This window comes from Centroberyx gerrardi, chromosome 12 (genome assembly GCF_048128805.1).
Source record: "Centroberyx gerrardi isolate f3 chromosome 12, fCenGer3.hap1.cur.20231027, whole genome shotgun sequence".
Taxonomy (NCBI): Eukaryota; Metazoa; Chordata; class Actinopteri; order Beryciformes; family Berycidae; genus Centroberyx; species Centroberyx gerrardi.
In genome coordinates this window covers 2,839,609-2,848,082 of record NC_136008.1, presented here as the reverse complement: position 1 = coordinate 2,848,082, position 8,474 = coordinate 2,839,609, and positions in this window count along the sequence as shown.

The following is an 8,474-nucleotide window of genomic DNA, read 5'->3' as shown; positions in this document are numbered from 1 at the left end:
TTTGAGGACGTCATCTTGGGCTTTGGGAAACACTGATCGACATTTTTCACCATTTTCTGACATTTTATAGACTAAACAACTAATCGATTAATCGAGAAAATAATCGACAGATTAATCGACAATGAAAATAATCATTAGTTGTAGCCCTATTCATATGCAGCTGTTAGTCTGAGCCTCAGTTCAGGAGCAGCAGGAGGGAGACTGACTGTTTGAATGTGAATGGCAGCTAGGTGTGTCAGGGCCTCAAGGTTCAGCTGATTTACACATCCATACAAAACACCTAAACAGAAGGAAAAAGACATGGTGAAGGTGGAATGAAGAAACCACCAAATGGCTTATGAAAACCACTTCAAGTGAAAGAAAATGAAGATGACAGCAAGCTGAAGTGAGGAACATGAACCAAATAACATCAAGAATGCAACGAAACAAAATCAAAAGCAGAAAAATGCAGAAATGATGAGTCAGGTAGATTAACTAGATCTGAGATCATGATCAGAGGACAGATCTGTTAGAGTGAATCTGAGTTATTTTGTTGAAGTGTTAAATTTATAAAAAAAAATTGATAAGTTTGGAATTTATCAGGGAATTTTACAATTGGATCACTTTCCTGGAGTACAGCAGAATGTATTTTCCAACTTGTTTCACATGAGATGGTTTTCAGCACAACTGGAGTGGAAATCTATGGAGTTATTTTAGTGGCAGCACAAATTGAATCTGAATTTAATAGTTTTGAATTTGTAAATGTTCAAACTGAATATTGTATGCTAAATTTGAAATTGTATTTCACAGATTGAAATTGAATCTAATGGTTTGAAATTGAATTTAACTCGTATTGCTTTCAACTTGTGAGTATTATTGAGTTCCAAATTCAGTTCAGAATTCAGTTTTCAAATTCAGTTTCAACTCAAAGGCACTCAACGACTGAAAAATCAAAGCAAGAAATCATGAAAGATGTAAAAGCATGCTATGAGTCTGCTCTCTGGCTGTAGGACTCAGTGGCTCAGCTTGCTAAGTGGTTGAAAGAAGGTGTGAAGGTCTTGTGTTCAAGTCTCTTCTCCCTGGAAAAGTTTTGAAAACCAGAATCCAGACAAGAGGCTGAAAAGCTCTGAAACAAGTTCAGGACCTGCAGGACTTCGTGGCTCAGTGGACATACTGGCTGCTTCCAGCTCTTAAAACCTGTGAGTTTAAGCCTCATTGCTTCAGTTCAGTAAAGTTTTCAAAGCCACCACTGACAGGAAAGACTGAAAAGCTGTCAGAGAGGAGGTGTGAGTGTGGAGGACCTGGTGGCCTGAGAGCATCGTCACACACCCAGGATGCATCTGTGGTCACGGGGCTCCTGGTTCACGTCCCGCTCTGATTCTGGGAAGTTAGGCACCAGGAAAAATTAGGCAAGAAAGTGTATTCAAGAGAAAGATGTTGGAAGTGTTTTTTTCCATTAAGTTCCAGTTCCAGGTATCCACTGCCTGCCTATAGGAGTGTATAACATAATACATTTACAGGTCCCGTCAAGTCTATTTTATCACTCTTTTTCACAGTCACATGTCAAAGGGCTTTACATACCACACTACATCACATTGTTTACTACAACATATACTACACACAGTCTTCAGCCCACCTGACCTGCATGTGTTTGGACTGTGGGAGGAAACCAAGCAAAGGACCGGGGCGGAGGTTCGAACCCACGACCTGCTGACTGTGAGGCGACAGCACTAACCGCTGATCCACCCCGCCTCTGCTCTCTCTACACGTATGAATAGTATCAGTGTATGACCTTATTCACACGGCGGCCATTTTGAACACGAGCGAGTCCAACCAGCTCTGTACTGTTGTTGAACCAAGATGCATCATACAAGAATTTATCATTTCATAAATTCACACTGAGAACCAGATCAGAAACAAATGGATGTGAAGAATCCAGAGGGATATGTATATAGCTTCACATTTTAGCTAGCTGGTAGCTTAGCTAGCTAGCTAACATGCTGCTAAACTCAAACAGTCGTTGTGGTTGTTGCTGCTAATCTGATAACTGTTCGGTCTATGAATTGAAGTTTATGTGTAACATTAGTTTTATATATAAGACAGTCTTCCAGGTAGAGTTTCCCACCCGGGTGTTCAAAATGGCCACCGTGTGAATAAAGTCAGTTTGTATTTAATTGCCACTCTGCAGTTATGTATTAGTTTGGAGCTGGCTGTGTGTGGATGCATGCAGATACTGTCTCATACCGGTCAAATTAAAGTGCCAAATTGTTCTCTATGCACCAGTTTCATTTACAGTCAGACATGAAACCTCAGCCAGCTGCTCATCCTGCTGAGCTGTCACCTAGCTTCTCTGGTTCATCCTCATCATGTTAGATATAGAAAGCTTCACACTGCTGACAACAACAACAACAACAACAACAACAACAGCAGCAGGAGGGATCTTACCACACAGTGCTGAGATTCAAACCAGCAACCCTCTGCCTGTCAGGCTCAGGCTCATCTGACTGAGCTACAGCTGCTGCTCTCTGTCTGACATGTTTAGTTTAGTTTAGTTTATTAAGTTTATTTGTCAGGGACCATGTGCAAAAGAGAACATTGATCTCAGAAAAGAGAAAAGATGCTTTGCACCAGATTATCGCTATTTGCTAATTTCCATCTGCAGTCCCAGGGCAGGTCGACATAAAATACAACACAAACAATACAATAAATTACAAAGTACATGTTGAAGTACAAAAAATCACATCTATCACATCACATCTGTGTTCATACAACAGACAGACTACAGACAGGTAACAGAAGCATGAGTTTCTTTTCCTTAACAGTTTTCTCATTACCCAGAATGCTCCACAACATGTGCTGCTGACACTTTCTTTTATAAAAACATCTTTCACTATCAGCATCTTTAACACTATCTGTAAGACACAGGGATCAAACTCATGCTGTATTGATCCTGGTGAGCTGTCTGCACATACATGCGTTCATCAGATAAATCATTTTTTCCATTGCTACAGAACTATATGAGGCATAAATTTGACCATTTTCATGTCAAAAAAGTCCCCAAAACGTAAATATAATAATAAGAGTTTTCCTCTTGTCAGGGTGAAAAGCCTCTGAAACATTTAGACACTAAAACTCTCCACTGAAACCAGGAGGATTATAATCATTTATTTAACTGAAAATTGAATATAAAGGTGTGAGCCTTGTTTTAGATACCGGGTAATAATGTCCGATTTGTTTAAAGATACTTGACGTTTTTGTTTGGGTGTAGTTGTTGCTTTTGTTTGAGTTCTTGCTTTTGCATTTTATTGTAGATTTCAGTTTTTTTTTTAGTAGGTCAGTTTTTTGTTGAGGTTTTTTTTGTAGCAGTTACAAGTATCAGTTCTTGTTGAGGTTTTGAGTTTTCGTTTTCGGTTCCCCTTTTGTTGCCAGAACCATATTTTTAGTTTGTGTATTTGGCTTGTGGCTTTTTTCTTCCATTTTTTGGTTTGATGTATTTTGTAGTTCTTGGTGCTTTCAGGTTTGAAGCATCAGACATTGAGGACATCAGTATTTTGTTTGGTTTCTTTGTGCACTCACCTTGTTGAAGACTCACCTGCTGTTGCTCTCTGGTGGGATTTGATTCTGGGTCGTCATGTGATTCACAGAGTGGAGAGTCTTACCTCTACACTATCTCTGGACACGACTTGAATCCTGCCAGCAAACTGTTCTCAACCACGTTTGCTTCTCCAGGCTTGGTATTGAACTCAGCTCTTATCGACAGAGTTTATCAGCTGCTGGATCTTACAAAGCCTTGCTGGTCCAGTGGTTAGAGAGGACGTCTAGGTTCAAGTCCTGCAGCTTCATCTCTGAGTTTTTTACTGTCAGTAAAGTGCAGAAGTGTCCCGAGGCTTCAGGCTGCAGATTAAACTTCTGATGTTTCAACCAGCTGACATGGAGGGTTTCATTCAGCAGGTGTATCAGGCTGCAGGTGGACAGTCTGGTCCAGTGGTTAGAGAGCAGAGTTTTCTGATCTTACTCTCATTATTGAAGCATTTCAGACTGTGAACACCTGAATCCAACCAGGACTCTCTATCTGTCTCATCAAGTGTAAAGAAAAATAACAGATTTTTCAAGAAATGTGAAAACAGAGGTGATATATGAGCTTCTTCAGTACCATGAGATCAACCTAAGTATAAAAATGTATATGCTGCAACATCTCTCTCTCTCTCTCTCCCCCTCACACACACACACACACACAGGAATGCCAAGCCACCAAACACAGGGGTCAATGCCATAGTCACTATTCAGCCTTTTGTCAGCTATGGGGGATGTGTGTGTGTGTGTGTGTGTGTGTGTGTAAGACATATAGGGGATCTTGGCGGACAGGCAGCCATAGCTTGAGCCCCCCCCCCCCCCCCCCCCCCCCCCCCTCCACCCAGCCCCCCTCCAAGCTCCTGCAGAGCGAGGTTATTGTGTCGGCCTGGGAAAGCGTGGCCCCCACCTCCACACACACACACACACACACACACACACGCACACACACACACACGTTGCGTAATCACACACAAGCACAAAAGCACTCAGTAAGCTCATTTACTTGTTCCAAAAATGAGATTTCCACCATGTGAAAGCAGTGACTGCTGCTTTTACAAAAAGGTTAATTAGACAAAATGAGACAAAATAAAAAATTAAACTGAACGCTGATACTTTTTAAAGGATTATAGGTAACTTCATCTTTCAGTTGACAAAATACAATCTCTTACAGACTGAAGATATTTTAGAGATATTAACTTCAGCTTCTGATGCCTTTAACATGACCAGCCTTGATCATAACTGTTATTTAAAATGTGTGTCTGTATGTGTTGTGCTGTATTGTCAGTATGTCTGTTCTCATTTACATATCTTAGGTTTTTTAATCTCTATTTCTTTCATCTGTTTTTCATCTGATTTGTTTTGAAAGGTGCCTTATAAATAAAGTTTACTTACTTCCTCTTTACTACATCAGACAGTAAATTAACACTTCTTATGCTTTCCTGAAGTAGACATGCTCTCTCAGCCTTTGTGTGTGTGTGTGTGTGTGTGTGTGTGTTGGAGGAAAGTGTGATGTACGAACAAGCTGCAGGCTGCTGAGATATAGGTCAAGGACAATGCAGTGTGGGAGAATGCAGCACAAGCCAGACACAAGCTGCACCCCCCAACACACACACACACACACACACACACACCACACACATACACACACACACACACACACACACACACACACACACACAGCTGTAACCTCCATTCAGTGTTCGTAACAGTCCATATGCTTTGTGTCAAGTGGATGCACATTTACATTTTCCCTCTCTCTCTCTCTCTCTCTCTCTCTCTCTGTGTGTGTGTGTGTGTGTGGCAGGGATGCAAATTTACTTACTCTTAGTCTTTTGATGAAAACAGACTTTAAATGTAATCAGATATTGATTACATAAGGCCCAACTCACCCCATCCCTCTGATGGGGTGAGTTGAGCCAAAATGAATTGTACTTCAATCAGTGGGTTGAACTTCTAAAACTGTCTGAGCTGCGGTTACGTAACACAGAGAATATCACTTTTTTATTTTGAGTGGATTTACAGTGAAGCCGGTGAAACGTGCAGGTCAAAGATGCAGGAAACAACTAAAAAACAAACAACAACAAAAAATCAGGATCATGAAGAAACAAAGTGTGTTGGTGAGAGCTGAAAGGAGAGTTGAGCTGAGACTGAAACCAGTTTCTTATCCTGCAGAAGTCAGTTATAAAGCTGCTGGTGTTGCTGTGATGTCACATGTTCCCCAAACCCCCGCAGCAGCAGCATCAGCAGACTGATAAAACACACTGTCATTACATGTCAGGAAGCTGAAAACAGGCCAGATGTTGCTTCATCAGTCAGCACTCAGCAGCAGAGTGAGTTTAAGGTTGTGAGGAAAACGTGTTCATTTGAAAATCTGGATCGCTACAGAGGAAAGCTGAAAACCGTCTGTGCCGACCCCAGTTTTTTAATCAATAATCAATACTGATCAGTGCATTCTTGTATTTCACCACATGGTGGCAGTGTGGCTTCATTTATGGAAGAATTGAACATTCGATCCATGAGCTCCCAAAGCTTCTTTCTTTCCTTCCTTTCTTTCTATTTGACCAAGTTTTTTATTGTGTTTTTCATGGTCATTCATATCACTTACAACATGGAGGTATCAATTATACAAAGGAAAAAAAATAAATGTTTCTTTCTATTGGTTGATAAGGTTTCTATCTATCTATCTATCTATCTATCTATCTATCTATCTATCTATTAAAAACCTGAGAGAGCAAAAGAAAAAGACCAAAAAGACCAAGACTTTTGGGGAAAGCTGTTTTATTAAAAGTCATATACAAAAGGAATATTCCATGTTAGGTTGCTATAAAACGTACATATATACATCATATCATACATAACAAGATCAAGACTGCTCAGTCCTAAATGTCTAAACGTTGGCTTGTTGGAGTGTAACAGATGTGTGTGTGTGTGTGTGTGTGTGTGTGTGTGTGACTGACTTCCACACTCTCCAACACACACTCACACACCTACGAAACTGTCTTCAAACACTGGATTTACAATTACGTAGCATCAGCAGCTAAAACTCAGACATCTGGAGGTTAAAATCAGTTTATAAAAGACACCCGTGTCGCTCGATTTGGATGCATAGCTTTGAGTTGTGTTCTCTGACGGGTCGCCCGGGGTTCAGGTGCAGGGCGAGGGGTGGAAAATGTTCTTGTACCACAAGCTGGTGACTTTTCTGGGATGAGTCTGACTTCCTTCATCCCTCCTAACACGAACCCTAACAGAAGATTTGTTTCCATTGTGAAATCCGGCGGCAAATCCTCAGCCTTTTGGATAAAAATATTTAAGGATTTTCATTCCCAAAGTGCTATGAATGTATTCTGGGAGGGAATCAATACCTGAAGTTCATCATTCAATATGTGTAAAATACTGAAGATCTGGTTTTTGTGTGTTGTCATTTTGTCGTACGTACTGTCATGTAAGTGTCACTGATTTAAATGGTTTGGAACACTTTGTTTCTGATTGTACTCTTCGCTTGCTCATCCTCTTCCTCTGTGAGGCTCCTTCACTTGGCAGGAACGTTTCCTAGCTCCTTAAAAACTATAAAACTATACATTCATCAGGCGGTGGACTGACAGGGACGCTGCTGGGGGGGGGGGGGGGCAGGTTGTGGCTGGCTTTTTTTTTTCTATTCTAATATTTGGCTGGTTGAGAGTGAAAGTGGCTGGTGAATATTAGAATTAATTTGCCATTGTGGCCGGTAGAAGGAAAAGTTAGTTTCCCGTCCTGTCCAGGTGGGAGGGACGATGTTCAGGTGAGGACCTGCAGGAAACCACCTGTCTGCTCAGACTGCAGTTTTACATCTACAAACATTTCCTGGAGGCAGAAATAATCTGATTGGTTGAGTTAAACCACAAAAAAAAACACAAAAAAAGTTTTTCTGGCTAAGTAACCTTGGAGCCCAGTGAAAAAGACAAGAGGTAAGAGAGGAGGAAGCTGATATTATGAAGCCTCGTGCTCTGCTGCTACAATCTACCATACTGTTATCTAGGTTAGCTAGTTAGCTAGCTGAGCTTCAAGGTCAAACTAGCCATACTAGCCTACAGCTAGCTAGGTAAGCTAGTTAGCTAGCTGCTGACCTTCAACATCCTGATGCCAAAAAAAATAAGTCATTTCTAATTATATTTTTTACATTTTGGCCAGAATCTTTGCCAGTCAAGTTAGCCAGTAAGCTAACTTGTGCTACAAACAGTGTTACCAACTCTTTCCAGGAAAGCAGCTATTTGCTGCTCAAAAAGTCACTAGAAGTCGCCAGATGACGTCAAACGCTAAGCGCCAAAAACTTTAGGATTCAACACATAACATTGTTCCCCATGGTCAGCGTAAGGCGCCAACTGTTGCCAGTCGCTTCTGAGAAATAAAGTTGCCAGGGGGAGGAGTCTGGAAAAAAAACTGTGGTTCTCTGACTCCGCCCACTGAGGTTTAACTCGACCAATGACATTATTTCTGCCTCAAGAAATGTTTGTAGAACTAAAACTCCAGTCTGCACCACAGTCACTGTGGTCGCTGTAACTGAACTTCTGGTCAGCGTTACCCATCAGCAGCCAATCACCTGCCGCCGTTGCTGTCTGTCCTGAACATCTCAACACCTCACGCTCAGGAACACGAGTTCTACCTCCAACAGAAGAGATGTACTGACGGACGCCGCCCGCCACGCAACACAGTGCACAACAGACTGCTGGGACGTTTCTACATGGGAGTATAAAAATAATCTTTCATCTGAAAACATATCGTCAAAGTCTATTATACATGTTTGCGGCGCTGAGGGGAAAGTGTCTCACCTGGTAAGCTAACACAGCTTTCTGTTCTCAGCTCTTAAGGGTTTGTACTTCTTTTCATTGGCAAATGGATTCTTCAGTCCTTCATGTGAAGACTTTGAATCCACTAGTGTGACAGGA